Source organism: Hemibagrus wyckioides, linkage group LG07, assembly GCF_019097595.1.
Source record: "Hemibagrus wyckioides isolate EC202008001 linkage group LG07, SWU_Hwy_1.0, whole genome shotgun sequence".
Taxonomy (NCBI): domain Eukaryota; kingdom Metazoa; phylum Chordata; class Actinopteri; order Siluriformes; family Bagridae; genus Hemibagrus; species Hemibagrus wyckioides.
The window spans coordinates 24,546,832-24,564,964 of record NC_080716.1 but is presented as its reverse complement, the minus strand read 5'-3'; the positions used below and the strand labels follow the sequence as shown (position 1 = coordinate 24,564,964).

Here is an 18,133-nt window from a genome sequence, read left to right as displayed (position 1 = left end):
CTGGTGATTCATTACAAAGACATGGATAAGCAAGTTTGGTGTGGAGGAACTTAACTGGCCTGCACAGAGTCCTGACCTCAACCTAATAGAACACCTTTGGGATAAATTAGACTGGAAAATCCGAGCCAGGTCTTCTCGTCCAATATCGGTGCCTGACCTCACAAATTCACTTCTAGAGGAAGGGTCAAAAAATCCCATAAACACACTCCTAAAATTTGTGGAAAGCCTTCCCAGAAGATTTGAAGCTGTTATAGTTGGCCAACTCCATATTAAACCCTACAAGGCCCAAAACATTTGGCAATATGGTGTATTTACTTGTTCACATTACAAAGTTGCTCATGTGCCCGTATTTGTTATTGCTTTTGTTGTTTTTGCCACTAGATGTCCTCTTTGTATATTCCCTTGTTCTGTTTTTTCTCCCCTTTTTCTAGTCACATGATTCCCCCAATTAGCTCTCACTCACCGCAAAGGTGTGTGCACTGCTAAGATCCAGAGACTCTGCCTTCAGAACTGGAGACAATGACGCCCTAAGAACAGCATGGGCTAAACTGTCTTGAGCCATTAGAGAGGCAAAGCATGCACACTCCCAGAGAATTCATGGCCACTTCCAGAGCAGCGGCGACACTCGGCGCATGTGGCAAGGCATCCAGTCCATCACCAACTACAGGCCAGCTCCACCTGCCTATGACAGTGATGCCTCCTTTCCAGATGTGCTGAACACCTTCCGCTCGGTTCGAGGCACTAAATGACGTGATAGTGAGGAAGACCATCCCTTTTTCAGAGGACCAGGTGCTCTGTCCCACCACGGCTGACATGAGGAAAACTTTATACAGAGTTAACCCATGGAAAGCTGCTGGACAGACAACATTCCTGGCAGAGTGCTCAGGAAATGTGCAGAACAGCTAGTAGATGTCTTCACGGACATCTTCAACATCTCCCTGAGCAGCGCCGTCGTCCCAACGTGCCTAAAGTCAACCACCATCATCCCCGTGCAGAAAAAGTCTCCAGTGTCCTGTCTTAATGACTACCATCCGGTTGCACTCACACCCATCATCATGAAGTGCTTTGAGAGGCTCATCATGAGACACATTAAGAACCTGCTGCCACCTTCACTTGACCCCATGCAGTTTGCGTATCGTCCAAATCGCTCCACAAATGATGCCATCACCACAACCTTCCATCTGGCCCTCACACACCTGGACAATAAAGACACTTACCTACGAATGCTGTTCATTGACTTCAGTTCAGCATTCAATACAATCATTCCTCAACACTCAGAGTCTGCTGGGCATCAACACCTCCCTCTACAATTGGATCCTGGATTTCCTGACTGGAAGACCTCAGTCAGTCTGGATCGGGAACAGCATCTCACAACTGTGCAGCAATGCACAGCTCCAACCACATCCTCAAGTTCACTGATGACACAACCATGGTGGTTCTCATGAGTAAGAACGACGAGTCAGCATATAGAGAGGAGGCGCAACAACTAGAAGCCTGGTGTAAAGTCAATAACCTGTCTCTGAATGTTGACAAGACTAAAGAGATGATTGTTGACTTCAGGAGAACAAAGAGTGACCATTTTCCACTGAACATCAATGGGTACATCGTGGAGATTGTCAAGAGCACCACATTCCTTGGTGTTCACCTGGCGGAGGACCTCACTTGGTCACTTAACACCAGCTCCATCACCAGAAAAGCCCAGCAGCATCTCTACTTCCTGCGAAGGCTGAGGAAGGCTCATCTTCCACCTCCCATCCTGATCACCTTCTACAGAGGGACCATCGAGAGCATCCTGAGCAGCTGTATCACTGCCTGGTTTGGGAATTGCACCGTCTCAGATTGCAAGACCCTTCAGCCGATAGTGAGGACAGCTGAGAAGATCATTGGAGTCTCTCTTCACTCTATTACAGACATTTACTCCACAGGCTGCATCCGCAAAGCTAACAGCATTGTGGATGATCCCACACACCCCTCACATACACTCTTCACCCTTCTGCCATCCGGAAAGAGGTACCGAAGCATTCGGACCCGCACAACCAGACTGTTAAACAGTTTCTTCCCTCAAGCAATCAGGTATCTCCCAGAAAGCTGAGCTGAGCTGGACACCCACACACACTTGCACACACACACACACAACCAAGATCTGATCTCAACAAGAGAACTGAACTGTGCTGGACATGTACTCACACACATATACATAACACACATGCACAAAAGCTGAGAACTGTGTTCCAAGAAGAACTGAACTGTGCTGGACACACACACTAAATTGTCCTGTTTGCACACGTCACTTTACATTTCACTTTACATTTTTTATATTAATTCTGTTTACATGTGTCAATTTCATATTTGCACTCACTGTATACACTGTTCTTTGCACAAAAGTTGGTCTATATTTTGTTTGTCTGCACTGTCGTCATACTGTGCACTTCTGTCGTATGTCTAGTTTATTTCTTGCACCTTAAGTATAGTTTTATAGTTTAGTTTTTCTTGCACCTTAAGTATAGTTTAGTTTTTTATCTCTATGTTTAGCTCTGTTTGTCTGCGTCACTGTGTGTTGTGTGTAGCACCTCTGGTCTAGGAGGAACGTTGTTTCACTTCACTGTGTACTGCATCAGCTATATATGGTTGAAGTGACAATAAAGCTTCTTTGACTTTGACTTGACACTTGTTGCCCCTTAGTTTTGGTCTATTTAATTTGCCCAGTTGTCTCTGTTAGTTGCTTGGCTTTTGACTCGTCACTTACTGTGTAAGTCTGCATTTCGTAATTTTCTTTGAGATTACTTCCTTGTACCCTTGCTTGGATTTTTGCCCTTCTTTCAGCTGTTTGCTTGAACTCTGTATGGATTACTTTGCAGATCTTTAATTGGAATTTTTTCCCCTTTTTGTTGTTCCTTTATTGGAATCTTTTGTATATTTGGTTCTCTCAGACTTGTATTCATTTTATTTTTGAGCAATAAATGTTTTTCTTTCCTCTGATCTGTTTTGGCATCTTGGCTTCAAAAGCCAAATGACTCTCCATGGCACAAGGGCAGACCTAACCCTTCACCATTAAGCCCGGTGTTTGAGTCCCGCTCTTGATACTAACCCTAAGGTACAATACAGATATCCTGCAAGATAATGTATCATATGTAGAAAAACTCAATCTCAGTAGCAAATACGGTTTAATGAAAACCATCTGAGGACAATGCAAAATGTATACACTAAGACTGTCCTATATATTACACACACATTTATCTCACTGTCCCTGACTTTGTGTAAGTCACAAATCACCAGTCTGGAACAAACTTGTGTAAACCCCATGAGGGGTATGTTTATTAAGCACAACGGAGAACGGGTGGAAAGAGAAAAGCATAGGATACTCAGCCCAGCACACAGCGGCAACCGGAGAATGGAGGCAGAAGGAACCAGGAGAAGTCCACGTTGGGGAAGGAGGTAAATGGAGCTGGAGAAAGGAGTCAGTGAGGAGAAAAGGGAGAGCTGAAGAAAGTTAGTGGAGTTTGCTAGAGCTTGAAGCTTTGCAGTAGCAAGTCAACATCTACACATGAGACCAGACAAAGAAGGCATGAAATCGTGAGGTTTAAATAGGGGAGTGAGTGTGCTCAGGAAACAAGTTGCAGGTGAACTTAATTAAAACTCAGGCGAGTGAGTGCGCTGGCGAGGAGTGGAGTCCGGCATGCCTGTGACAGTAAGGATAAATGCAGCTAATTAACACTATTCTACATAAAAGTCTAAAGTCTCATTAAACTAAAATGAAACAAAAAAAGGTTTTACTAGATCCTGTGAACTAGCTCACACCAAATTGTATGGAAATATAAATTGAAACGTGAACCCTACCTCTATGCCTCCAGAAATTACAGCAACAAATAGCAATTTGCAGAAAATAACTTTGTCACTGAATGAACTTGTACAGTTTCTCTGCTACCTAACTCAGGTTCACACTTGTTCTTAACAAGATATTAAATGGAACTTTCTAGAAAGCTTTTTATCTAATTATATTAAAACATGGCTTCTGTTCAAAATGGGGTAGTGAAATGGCATTTTCTTTTATTTTGTGATGGAGGACATGCACACTAAACATATACATTATATACATATATTTTTAAAGTTCATTAACTGTTCACTGTTGAGATCCCAGCAGAGATATGGCACCCTCTTTACAGTGTATATTTGAAGAGTGTTTAAGTACAGCTGTATGTTTAATATTCAGGTTCATTCTTTGCTGCAGAGACCATGATAATCACAAAATAGCCTAGCGGTATGAGTTACCAATGCTGACAGGTTCAGGATTTTTTGTTTCCATGATAACCCAACAGAAACTGACAACAACTGCTAAAAGAACACACACACACACATTTCAGTTCTGTCTTTGTGACCAGAAGGAGATATGATGCTGCACACTGTAGTAGACTGTGGTTACTAAAACTCCTGTTAAACCCAAAACAGAAAAAAGATGTATGTATAAATGTTTCATTATGTTCTGATTATTGCTAAGAGGGCAGTAACAGTGAATGCCACACAGTGAAAGAAGATGAGATTGGGTAATTGGACAATAGTAAATTGGAAGTGCGGATCAGGGAAGGGGCAGTTGAGCATGTATAAGGGAACATGTTTTGTTGAAAATGTAACAAAAAGAACATGTGGTAGAAAACCAAGTTAATAACCAAAATTCAGAAGCTGAAACTAGAAACGGTGTCAAGATTTTTAAGGAGAAGGCTGAACCACTGCTTATTGCCTTATTGCATTAGTCCTGAGGAGTCTATGAATTGTGAAGATAACTTGTCTGACAAATTCCTAGTAAACAGAAATTTCTGGATTCATCACGAGCTGTTAAACTATTATCATTCTCTTGTCGGTAAGTGAGTTTGTATACTGTCTCATTTAGTCACAGTTTAAATATTACCTAGCCCTTTGTAGATTTAAGTGTTTTGGTGATACCACAATATGGAACTCATGTGAACATGTTAAAAAAAAATGAATAGTGACTAGAAAATGAGTAGTAAGTAAGAGTTTATTTACTGCTTGAATTTGTTTATGTGGGTATGTCAGCCTCTTGAGTCTAGTTTCTTTGAACCTGGATGACAGTTCATACAACATTAAAGTGGCAAGATCACAAGTGTGTACAGTATACAAGTTTATGTTGTTTAAGTAGTTAAGGAAGGAGAATAAGGCTAATCAAAAACAAACGGTTATACACTAAACCAGGTGTTAGTGTGTTTGTGTTTGGATTAAAATCCCAACTTAAAGGAATTCTTTGCAACCTGCCTGTTGACACTAACAAATACTGTCCATTTTCCAACTGGAATAAATCAACTTACTTAAAGGTAAAATGAGGTTTTCGTGTTCCCAACTACATGCCTGTCCTTGTGGTTATTTCCCTTGTCTCACTGCAAACATAGACTTAGAAAGAACTGATTCTGTTCATAAGTGATCTATGCTAATGTTGTAAAGCATGAGCTACATAAGTGCTAAGCTGCTTTTAAGTTTTCTACTTAAACACTCAGATCATGTACGCTTTCTCTCATACAGAACATTCATTTAAGATTAAAGCCAACAAAGAGTCATTAATACTTCTATAAGCAGGAGATTTACTTTTGCAGTGATCATTCTGATCATGTACTTTTATTCTGAAACTTCAGAGAAAGTAACAAGCAGTCATCAACAAAAATCTGGTTCATGCTCTAAAAAAACCCAAAACATCACAACTCTCCATGTTTTGATTTGACAGCAACAAAATGATTCAATTACATTTCCTATTTAAAGAGTTTAGAAATGATTCCTGAAAGTATAGTATTAACTTTTCACCTCCTCAGAAAGTAAACGACCCAAAACAACACACTGATTTTCCTGTAATCCCCCACAAGAGCTACTTATTTTCATGTTTTTGTCACATTTGTGACATTATTTAATGTCATGTCATCACATTTAATATCACACTTGTGATGCATAACCACAGCATTCTAGCTCAATTTAAATAAAAGCAGAAAATTATTTAATTTTTTCGGCATACAGAAATTACTGTCTGTGATTTTCTTAGAAATGGAGAATGAGACGAAAGAGCCTATTAACACACACACACTCTCTCTCTCTCTCTCTCTCTCTCACACACACACACACACATGATTCACGAAAACATGAAATTGACAGATAACCATCAAAAACTACAGAAAGAGAAAATTAGAACATTTACATTTCCCACCAAACTTCATAACAGCTCTGAAGCAATCTATCTATCTATCTATCTATCTATCTATCTATCTATCTATCTATCTATCTATCTATCTATCTTTTGGAATCTGTCATTAAATGTTCGTAGAAGGTTGAACTGGACAGTGGTGGCAAGGAGGAAGAAAATATACCTCAAACACACTGGTCACCAACAACAGGCCTTGACAGACTGTCTGCTAATAACATCAGACCAAGGGAGCAATGTCAAATAGTGACACAAAACCAGCTGTCACTCCAGAGCAGGCCAGGTTAGTGTTAGACCTCAGTATCCAAAGGACTATGTAACTTAGTTAAACATAGTGACATTACAACCTCTGTTCTTGATATTAGTAACAATAGTTTGGGTATTGGGCAGATTACATTTTATACAGAAAATGAAAGAGAGAAGGGGGAAAAGAAGATGTTTTGAAACATTCAGTTCACTGTGTTCACATAGAGAGATTAATAGGGATGTGCACGTCGCTGCTGGAGTATCAATATATTGATACACAGAAGCTTCAAATTTGGTATCGATATTTTCTAAAAAAAAAAAAAAGTATCGATATTTTAACTATATTAATAATTTCTGCATAACTAAATGTTTTTAGCGTCGTGTACAGGATGGTCGGTGTCGGTTTGTATATATGACATTACACATTACACACTGGAGGAACGTGTGTCGGAGAAAATATAATATACCCAGCTTTGAATTATACACCTAGCCTTAAAAGCAGCTTAAGTAACAATGTACTCAGTGCTCTAAGCTTTGACTTAGCAATATTCTGCCTAAGAGTAGTGTGTATCTATCAAGAATTATTTAGCCATTGATTAAGTAGTTAACTTTGATTAATAATAGCTATAATAATCAGATATAGCCTCATAGGCTTTATAATAATCATACAGAATTATTAATGGTAGCATGATAGCGTAATAACCACACTGGGACTAAAGGAAACAGAAAAGAGGAGAGATTTATTGAAAACATTAGGAGTTACAACTCAGTCAGCCAGCCTATCCAATGGGATCAGTGGGACCGAAGGGTCAGTTGTAGAAGAAGGAATCTTGGGATCCTGAGGAGAAGTTGGAGAGTAATCAGTGGGAGAAGTTGGGGGCGAATAGTCAGGAGAAGACTGAGGAACATCATGAATACTGTAAGGCATAGGCACAAATTCAGGAGAAAGTTGGGGAATGTCAGGAGAATTAGGAAATAAAGAGGAGTCAGAGGAAGAATCATGAGAGGAAATCTCAACAGGGAAATCCTCAGTCTGGACGCCTTGAGAGGTGGTGCGTGTCCAATGCCAGTAGAAGGTCTGAGTAGACTGATCACAGGTTGTGGGGTGAAATTGGGTGCTCTGATCAAGACAGACGGTATCTCTCACGATATGGTGAGAATAGAGGATTCAGATAGGTGCTCCAGGAAACCAGTAAGTTCAATGGCCAGACAGGATAGCTGATACTGGCGATAGCGTCGCAGAGCACCCCTGGGACTTCTCTGGAAGATAGCGCGGCGGGCTGACTGAGATAGGAAAAAATAATGGGAAATGAGTGAAGATGAGTGAAGTGCATATTGTGTGACTATGTAGTCAGCAAAAGAGAGCGCGTACTAAGGCAAAAGGAACACAGTGTGGGAAGTAGGCCAGGTCACTGTGACATGACAGGGATAGGCAGGTAGAGGAGACAATCGCATTGGAATACTAGCAACCAACAGTGATGAAAAGAGGAAAGGATATGAGGCAGCTTAATGGCACAGCTTAGTTTAAAATTAGTAAAACAAAACTTAGATCAAGTAGGTAGAGGGAAAAGTCATCATGACATAGAGGAAGAGAGCAAGGTACTTACACATTGTTGTGAAGGGCAACGCGCGAGGTCAGGACGAGCCGAAGAAGCACCTTTAAGAGGTGATGGTCAAATGAAGTCAACAAGGAAGTGGCGCCTATAAGTAAGCGCCAATTTTTTATAAAAATGGTTGACTTAGCCTAAAAATAAGGGGAACTGGTGAGGAGGAAAATTGACGTCATCAAGGGGAGGATGGTATCAATTTAGGGGCGGTATCGGGACAAATGTGAAAATAATGGGAACTGGGAAACGTATGTAAACTAAGAAAGGAGGGACTAAAGTAGCCATACACTGAATATAATGGGAAATTGCTGGAAATATTTAAATTAGAGAAAAGGAGGCGCCTCGGGGCGCCTGGGGTATAAGTAGAGGGGACTTTTTCGGGGTTGGAGAGACCAGCTGCTCTCTTCAGATATGCATGTTGTTGACTGCATGACTGAATAAAGAAACCTGCTTCTTCTCATCTGTTGACTGAGATCTCTGTTATTTCGGCTAAGTTTTATAGATTGTGGAGGTCATTGGGAAAGCTAAGAGTAATAGATACAAACAAAATTCCACCCTGTGATATGTCCACTCGGAGGGGGCTCTGAGTTCCGACACGTGATTGATCATGTGCCATTCAGCTACACACTTCCGCATTACATAATGGCATGAAGAAAGAAAGGAAATGTAGCATGATGTGGTGCTACTTCTCAACGGCAGAAAAAAAATTGCACAATGCAATATTTGTGATAAAAAAGTCACAATTTGCAACAATACAAGCAACCTTTTTAAACACTTACAGACAACATACACTGAAACTTATAAAGAGGAGGAACAAAAACAAGCTGCCCAGTCTTCCTCTGCCCAGTGTTCCTCTGTCAGACAAAAGACATTACAGGAGAGTTTTAAGGGAGGCGAACCCTATCCAGGTACAAAGAGCAGAGTAATTAACTTATTATTTGTACACACATATATAACAGTATAATAACAGTATGCGTGTATATGTGTATATACTGAGCCTTTACATGTAATGATCTTTTTTCTAAAAGTTAACATTATTTTGAAAAATCACATTCACATTTAAAATAATAAGTGGTTTTGATATTGTTATCGTTAAAATTGTAACAAAAAGTGTCAGTATCGTATTGTATTAAAAAACTGTGGTATCGCCCATCCCTAATGAAAAAAAAGGAAAGATGTAGCAATGTGTTTCTTATTTAATTCATGTTGCACGGACATTTTTAAATGTAACACCGAGTGATGTGACTGAGCGAGTGCTGTTCAGTAAATGTGGAGTCACTTGTCTGAGTTATTCATTTATTCGCTCTAGATAAGAAAGTGAGTGAAACATGTTTCATGTTCTTATTCCAAACACACATGAAAATTAAGTAGTGATCACGAGAAAAGAAGAAAATGCGTGTGATTGCAAAAAGCAAAGCAATATGTTGCTTAAACTATTGCAATACATTGTCAAATAATATATACAAGCTAAAGTCACAGTTTAAAAAGTTTAAGGTAGTTTATGTGGCTGTAGAGTAAGAATTCAAGCTGTAGGAACAGTTTAAAGATGATGCGTCTTAAAAAAAAACTACCTCAACCCTCACTCTAGCTGACGTCACACACACACACACACACACACAGTAGCAGTCTGAAGTTTAAAAATCCATATGATATAAACTATAATACTTATCAGCATGAAAAGTAATAGCACACCTAAGGAGCATTTTAGCATTGTAAGCATGTTTCTAGCTATGATCGTTTAAGAGATATGTTGCTTAAATTATTGCAAGAAACTCTCAAATAATATATAAATACAACTACAAGCGGGTCTCGAACCCGGGTCCCCAGCATGGGAGGCGGGCACGCTAATAAAATACCACAAAACAACATTAGGTGTTTTATATATAAAACCTATACATGCTTAAACTACTGCAAGATATTCTAAAATAATAAGTACAAATTAAATTTACAGTTAAAATATGAAGTCTAAACGAACTAGCGATCACCGATAACCTACGAGAAAAACCGAAGTGTGTGTGTTCTCATTTAAAAATTAATATAAAATAAACTACAATACTTATCAGCATGAAAACTTAAGCACATTTAAGCTCAACATGAGCAACATTTTAGCGTTGGAACCATGTTTCTAGCTATTACCGTTTAGGACTAGTAGCGTGCCCAGTAATAATAATAATAATAATAATAAATAGTGATGATAACAAGATGGTCTCTCAAGTAAAAGAAAATAAAGCACGCGAGTTGGTCTTGGAGTCTTAATGGTTACCGTAAAACCCGGTATATGTTCACAGTGCAGTTTCTTCTGCCGTGGTTGTTAAAAGACCTGCTTCATTAATCACTGCTTTTAAATAAATCTATGTCACATTTTTACAAAGTTGTAGTTTATCATTTAACGCAAAAAATAAATTTGTCTAAACCTTTAAACTTGTAGTAAACGGATATAAACCAAACATCCCGGCAAATCGACGTATTTGAACCAACGCTCTAGAAAAACGGTTCAGGTATTAGAAACTCTACTCAACAGCGACATCTTGCGGTTAAACATATTAATGACACACAACGAGGCAAAGTACTGTATATTTAACATCTCATCTTCAGAACCTGTGTGAGGTTTATCCTGGACACACACACACACACACACAGGTGAAGTGAAGGGACTTTATTGAGGAGGACAGGGTGTGTTTTCTTTCCAACACATGCTTAAAAAAAGTCCAGATACATACTATAAAAAGTTGATTGTTTTTTTTTTTGGTCGAACCATTTAGATTAATCATAAACTATAATGATAAACATCTGACCTGGGAACACCTTGGAATTCCCCCGGAAGAGTTGGAGGAAGTGTCTAGGGAGAGGGATATGTAACGAAATTAGCTGAAAATTTAAATATTTAAGTGTAATTATAACTGGTAATAATTAATTATAAATATTCAAATGGGGTTTTAGAACTAACTGTCAGAGAATCAATAACACAATTATTTGATTTGTTCGTCCAGTGAACAGACAGTATAATTATTTATTAATTCTCGGAAAAGTTATCTTCCTGGCCAAGAAAGAATAACTACTTTATAAAGTACTAGCTGTAATTCAGCACGTAGCAAGAGCAATGTTCAGGGACCCCGAAATTGTGAGCAAAGCACAGAGACAATCACTCGTGAATAAAATGCATTTAATAAAACAAAAACACACAACACATACTAACTACAACACACATACATAAAAGACAGGTTAAGGATCATAGAGAGGGGATAAGTAGGCAAAGAGAGATGGAGATTAAGGAAGGGAATACGGAGGAGATCAGATCGAGAGAGAGAGTGAGAGGGAGAAAGAGATAACGAAACTAGAGAAGAGATCAAATATGGCAAGTTTCAGATCGAGTTTTGGTTACCACGTGTGAGAATTGTCAAGGTAATTAGAATTCACCTTAATAAAGGGGCTTCAGCTTAAAATTGCGGATCTAAAATAATTGGTAGCTTTTACTTGCATTGGTTCGTTGACAAGTGTCATGATGTAGTGGATCAAGGAGGTTCGGAGATTCAAAGTCCTCAGAGCAAGCAAGAGATTCTGCTGGAACGAAAAAGGTTTCGGTGGTGCAAAGTTCTTCGATTGAAGCTGCCGGCAAAGTCTCAAGAGAAAGTGAAAGTTATTCAGAGTGACCAATCCAATACCTGAAACTTTTGGAGAGAAAAGTTTCTTTGTCTCCACTCGGTCACTCATTTGCATGCTTTATGGTGAAGTCAGGAATGGATAAAGTCTCAATTAAAGTATCGTAGGCTCATATTATGTACTTGAATGGCCACATGGCATACACTATTGCTTATTAAAGTAAAAGAGGATCATTTTGATAGTAGACATGAAAGAAACAGTATGAGAGGAAAGGAAACTGGGTATAGGCAATTAAAACATACATTCTTATGTTATAAAACATGTCCTATTTCACGAAAACACAGAACAACAGGTCATGAGTGGTAATACAACCATAAAAATGTAAAGGAAAAAGGGAAATACATATACAGATGTGTCAGGCATGGGTCAGGTAGGGTTTTACTGTTGTTTTATTGAAAGTTGAATAAAGGAACTCTCCTTGTGTGTGTGCGTGTGGGGGTCAGGATGAGCGTTTCCAGACACTTTGGGTGTGTGTGTGTGTGTGCGTGTGTGTGTATGTGTGTGTGTGTGTGTGTGTGTGTGTATGTGTGTGTGTGTGTGTTTGTGTGTGTGTGTCTTCAGTCAGAGCTTTGGTCATCCCCCAGTCAAGGCATTGATTCGGTTTAGATTAGGGAATTCTTGTTGACTTTTAATGGCCGTAAAACTGCTGGGCGCAGGGTGATTTGTATGGTAAGGTCACAAGTTGATGGTGAGTTCCAGGTGTGAGGCTGGGCTATCAGCACTGATGGTCTGCAGAACTCCAACATTCATGGTGGTAGAATACCTCCTTTGTCTCCAGTCTTGTTGGGGGGTCAGGCATTATCCAGAGCCATCAGACATCCCGGCGCCTGGCTCGCATGAGTTACAGCATGTCGGTTGAGGTATAATGAGATGACTATAAGTAGTGATAGCCCAGTTGTGAGCTGTGTAATAGTTAATTGAGTTTTTGGGAAGGATGCGGCTGACTCCATCCGGACTGGAGACGCTACAGTGTTATACCATCATTAGTATCATAATTGTTGCTCAAATAGTAGAGTAGTGCACTAGCAGCAATAAGCTCATGTGTTCAGTTTCATCATAATGAAATGCATACATTTAATGCAATGTAAGTCACTTTGTGTTTACTAGAAAGAATATTTAGAGGTGGTTTCTGCAGCAAACAATATTTATCTCTGTATTAACTCAGACTCTTAGAATCCTGCATCACTACGTCCACAGGCTCAGGTCAGTCAGGTACAGGGTCAGATACAGGCTCAGGACAGTCAGATACAGGGTCAGATACAGGCTCAGGTCAGTCTGATACAGGGTCAGATACAGGCTCAGGACAGTCAGATACAGGGTCAGATACAGGCTCAGGTCAGTCTGATACAGGGTCAGATACAGGCTCAGGACAGTCAGATACAGGGTCAGATACAGGCTCAGGACAGTCAGATACAAGGTCAGATACAGGGTAGCAGGACACATGCAAGCACTGATCAGGAAAAGGCCACATGCATGCCTGTGGTATAATGAAGCATAGATTCACATGCAATGTTTTCAAGATGAAATTCTACTGTATTACTCTTAAAGACATTTCACTTGTAGAACTTTCCCTGGCATTTTCAGGAGGCAGACTTCCTGTGGAAAAGGAAGAATAAACACTGCTTCCAGAAACGAGGAAAGATAAAAGCTTAAGTCCAAAATGAAGTAAAAAAGAAAATCAAGCAAATACTTCACAGCACTGTATATGGGGAAACTCAATCTCAGAAGCACATACAGAAACAAAAACATTCATCTGAGGACTGTGCAAAGTGCAAAATGCCTCCAAAAGACACATCTGTGTAAATGGCTACAGTGTGTTAGAGGGGAAATACACAGTAACAGACCAGTGAAAGAAACTAATTGTAGCTATAAAAAGAGAAGAAATAATCTGTTTTTACTCATCAAATTTATTTGTTTTTTGATAAAAGTTTAAAATGCTACAATTTATTAATCACATCCATCTAATGCAGCCACAATTATTGTTTATGATAAGGGATTGAATGCAGTGGTGCAGCTTCTTTATTGTGCGATAAAGACACCAAGGTCACTAAAGTCACTCTCACTGAGAACATTAGCAGCACAGCAGTTTATACACTCATCTATACACTCAGACTGTCCTATATCCTACACACATTTATCTCACTGTCCTTGTAAAGAATAATACTATAATATACTATAATAATAAAATGAAATAATACTATTCTGAAAAGCAATCAAACTACAAATATATATATATATATACACTACCAGTCAAAAGTTTGGACACACCTTTTAATTCAATGTTTTTTATTTAGGGATTTATTTTCTACATTCTAGATAAATACTGGAGATTTCAAAACTATGAAATAACACACATGGACTTAAGTAATCCATATGTAATGACAACAAAAAACAACAGTCTGTTGTTATTTTAAGACACGAAGGTCAGGTGTTCTGGAATAGTTCTTGCAAGAACAGTATTGTCAAGTGCATTTGCAAAACCCACCAAGCACCATGATGAAACTGGCTCACATGAAGACCATCCCAGGAAAGCAAGACCAAAATTTACAGGAGGAGAAGTTCATTTAGAGTTACCAGCCTCAGAAATCACCAATTAACATCACCTCAGATTAGAGCCGTTATGAAGGCATTACAGAGCATAAGTAGCAGACATATCTCAATATCAACTGTTCAAAGGACATTATTGTGTATTTCGGCCGCCTTCAGCATTGTTTTACAATGTAGAAAGAAATAAACATCAGGAAAGACCATGGAATTAGAAGGTGTGTCCAAACTTTTGACTGGTAGTCAAATATATATATATGAAACAAACAAACAAAAAAAGGTTTCATGTCATATGGACTAGCTCACATAACTAAGTGTAGACAATGTCCTAATCACATATTAACCTCATTAACACAGGACATCAGACTTCATTTGAACATTTTTAACCCACCACTCACTCTAATGAAGACATAAAGAAAACATTTTTACTCACAGATCATCACACAGAGTGACCACAGCTCCATTCTGTCACACTGATAAACGCCTCTACACTTCCTGTCTCCTTACACATAAAGAGAAAGAGAGAAACATTTCCGTTATGCTGGAAGTTGATGTGATATTTTTAAATGAACCCTCCAGAGCCTCCAGAAATTCTAGCAACAAATCGCAATTTGCAGAACATAACTTTATTTCACTGAATGAACTTGTACAGTTCCTCTGCTACCTCACTCAGGTTCATTAACGGTCTCAACAAGATATTAAATTAAACTTTCAGGAAAGTTTTTTATCTAATTATATTGAGGCTGGGTTTCTGCTAGACACAAAATGGGGTAGTTAAATGACATTTTCTTTAATGATGGAAAACATACACACTAAACATACACCTTAATACCTATATATTTTTAAAGTTCATTAACTAATTATTTTTGAGATCCCAGCAGAGATATGGTGCCCTTTATTCAGGTTAATTCTTTTCTGCAGAAACCATGATAATCACAAAATAGCCTAGTGGGTATGAAGTACTAATGCTGACTGGTTAAGGCCCTTTTGTTTCTAAGGAAGACCAACAGAAACCACAAACTAACCACAACTGCAAAAAGAGCATGCACACATACACTGCAGTTCCGTATTTGTGACCAGAAGGAGATACAGTATGATGCTACACACAGTAGTGGACAGTGTATCATGTAAAATTAATCTTACAAACTTGTACAAACTAGATGTGATAAGTCACTTTCCCACTAAACATGGCATGGCTCACCATATGTTGATTGTTGTTTGTTTCACATGGTAACAACACTAGAATTAAGATCCAACAACTTATTCTTTCTGACTTTTTTGATGTTCTGGGATTTCTGCAGGACTCTCTGCAGAGTTCTGTAGTTATGTGCTGCTCCTGTACCAGGTGGTGATGCAGGCAGTCAGGATGCTCCCCATGATGCAGGTTATAAATGATTTCAGGATGCTGGGTCTCATACCAATATCCTCCACAGTCTGAGGAAGAAGAGGTGCTGGTGAGATTTCTTCATCATTGGTTAAGTTTGAGTGAAGCAGAGACAGAGTGTGTAACCTCTGCAGTATTGGGAGATCTCTACGTGGGGAGTTGTGGGGTTGTTTGTGTTGAAGCGAGCATAGAGAGGAAGCTTTGTTCATAGCGGAGTGTTTATTTCATTGTGATATTGTTAATTACATGCTACATGTCTCTTGTTTCGGTGGTGTTGAACCGTGATTCTAGCGTCAGACTGTGTTTTGTTGTTTTGATGGTTTTACAGAGGATGTTTTTTTAAGAGCGCTGTTAATTAAGCTCTGATTTAGGGAGATTCAAAGCTTTTACTCATTTCCCGAAGAAACACGTTACGATATCCGAACATACCTCATCACAGGTGTAAGAAAGTCACTCAGGTCACGTGATCAAAACAATCCTGTATCATAGAATCTGATTGGTCCAAGCAGCACTGTGTTCTCCTGAGAGCGGGTGCTTCCTGTTTCAGCTTCTGCCTGTAAACAGGTGGGATCAGGATGGAGCATGTAAAGCTCATAAAAAGCTGATAACATTTACCTTTACATTCATCAAACATTTTGCGGACAGTGGACAACAGCGAGTAGCTTAGCAACAAGCTATTAGTATGATCAAGTGTGTGTATATTAACTGATCTAAAGCAAATTCTGTTATAAACTAATTACAACATATAGAAGGAGGATTTTACACTGTTCACAGTTTAATGATTTAATGTCTTTCTGTAAACAGAGAAAGAACTGATAACTGAGAAGACCCCAAGTTGACAAGTAGAAATTTCTATTAGAGGAGGTGTTTTTTCGGTTAGTTTTAGCCAGATGTGGAGGAAATTACATATTGAAAACTTGCGTTAAATGCAGTATAACTTAAAAACCTGACTGAGGTTGGACTATGTGACTATGCATATATTTTATAAAGAAGTTTTACAAATAAAACCCAGCATAAAGAAACTAAAAAGTCTGTTATTTCTTTTCTTAGGCCAGGACACCCCGAAATGTCAGGTGTCAGAGTGCAATATATATTTTTGCTTGAAGCTAGAGCAGAAGAAGAACCATGAAGAACACAAGATCAGTGATCATGGACATCTATTTATATCTATGGACATCTAAGACCATCACACTGAGCACAGGGTCGCCACAAGTATGCATGCTCAGCCCGCTGCTCTTCACCTTGTTGAACCATGATTGTGTACCCAGCTACAATACCAACCACATCATAAAGTTTGCACACGACACAACTGTAGTTGGCCTAATCACCAACAACAACAAGGCCAACTACAGGAGTGAGGTGAGCCGTCTGGTCCAGTGGTGTACCGACAATAATCTCTTCCTCAACGTGGGGACGACCAAAGAAATTGTCATCGACTTCAGGAAAGGACCACCACAGCACCCCCCCACTAACCATCAAGGGTGCTGCAGTGGAGCGGGTGAACAGCACCAGGTTCCTAGAGGTGCATATCTCTGAGGACCTCTCCTGGATGATGAACACCACATCGCTGGCCAAGAAAGCTCAGTCACACCTTAACTTTCTTCACCGACTGAGGAAAGCATGAGTCCCGCCTCCTATCCTGTGCTCCTTCTACCGGGGCACCATTGAGAGCATTCTCACCAGCTGCATCACTGTGTGGTATGAAGGATGCACTGCCTCCTGTCGAAAGACTCTACAACGCATAGTGAAAGCAGCCGGCAAGATCATCAGTGTCTCTCTGCCCTCTGGATATCTTCCATACCCGCCTCACTAGCAGAGCCATCAGCATTGCAGCAGATGGTTCACACCCATAAAACCTCTACCTCAGCCTCCTGCCTTCAGGGAGAAGGTACCGGAGCCTCCAGGCTCGCTCCACAAGACTTTCAAACAATTTCATCCATCAGGCTGTCAGGATGCTGAACTCTGTCCATCATGTCCCTCCTCCCATACCTACTCCTGGACTCTGAAACTACAGCTCACCCACACTTCATTGCACATTAGACACTTTACACTGTCGATAAAAAATTCTTTACACACTGAACTGTTTACACTGTTTTGCACTTTACACCTTACAGTCTTATTGCACTAATTATACTGCTTTTTGAATGTTTTCATTTATCTTCATGTTCATGTTTACATCTGTCTTCAGCTTATTTGCACCTTAGAATATATTTGTATATTTGTATATTTAATAGAATTCACTGTTTACACTTACTCAGATCCATTCAGATGTTCAATTTATTTTTCATTAGTTTATTTATATCTATTTATTATAAGTATACTGCTGATACAAAATCTGTTCTTTGTTGCACTGACTGTAATTACAATGTTAATACTGATGAGAGAAGAGAAATGGTATTTCAATTCCTCTGTATGTCTGCACATATGGTGGTATTGACAATAAAGAACCTTGAACCTTGAATTTATATATATTTTTAATATTTTTATATACTGTGCTGT

The 18,133-nt window shown here is 39.2% G+C and overlaps 1 pseudogene; it reads right to left on the bottom strand.

Annotated features, from left to right (window-relative positions):
* Positions 1-5,602: 5,602 nt before the first annotated feature.
* Positions 5,603-5,795, bottom strand: LOC131356974 (small nucleolar RNA U3; annotated as a pseudogene).
* Between the last annotated feature and the right edge of the window lie 12,338 nt (positions 5,796-18,133).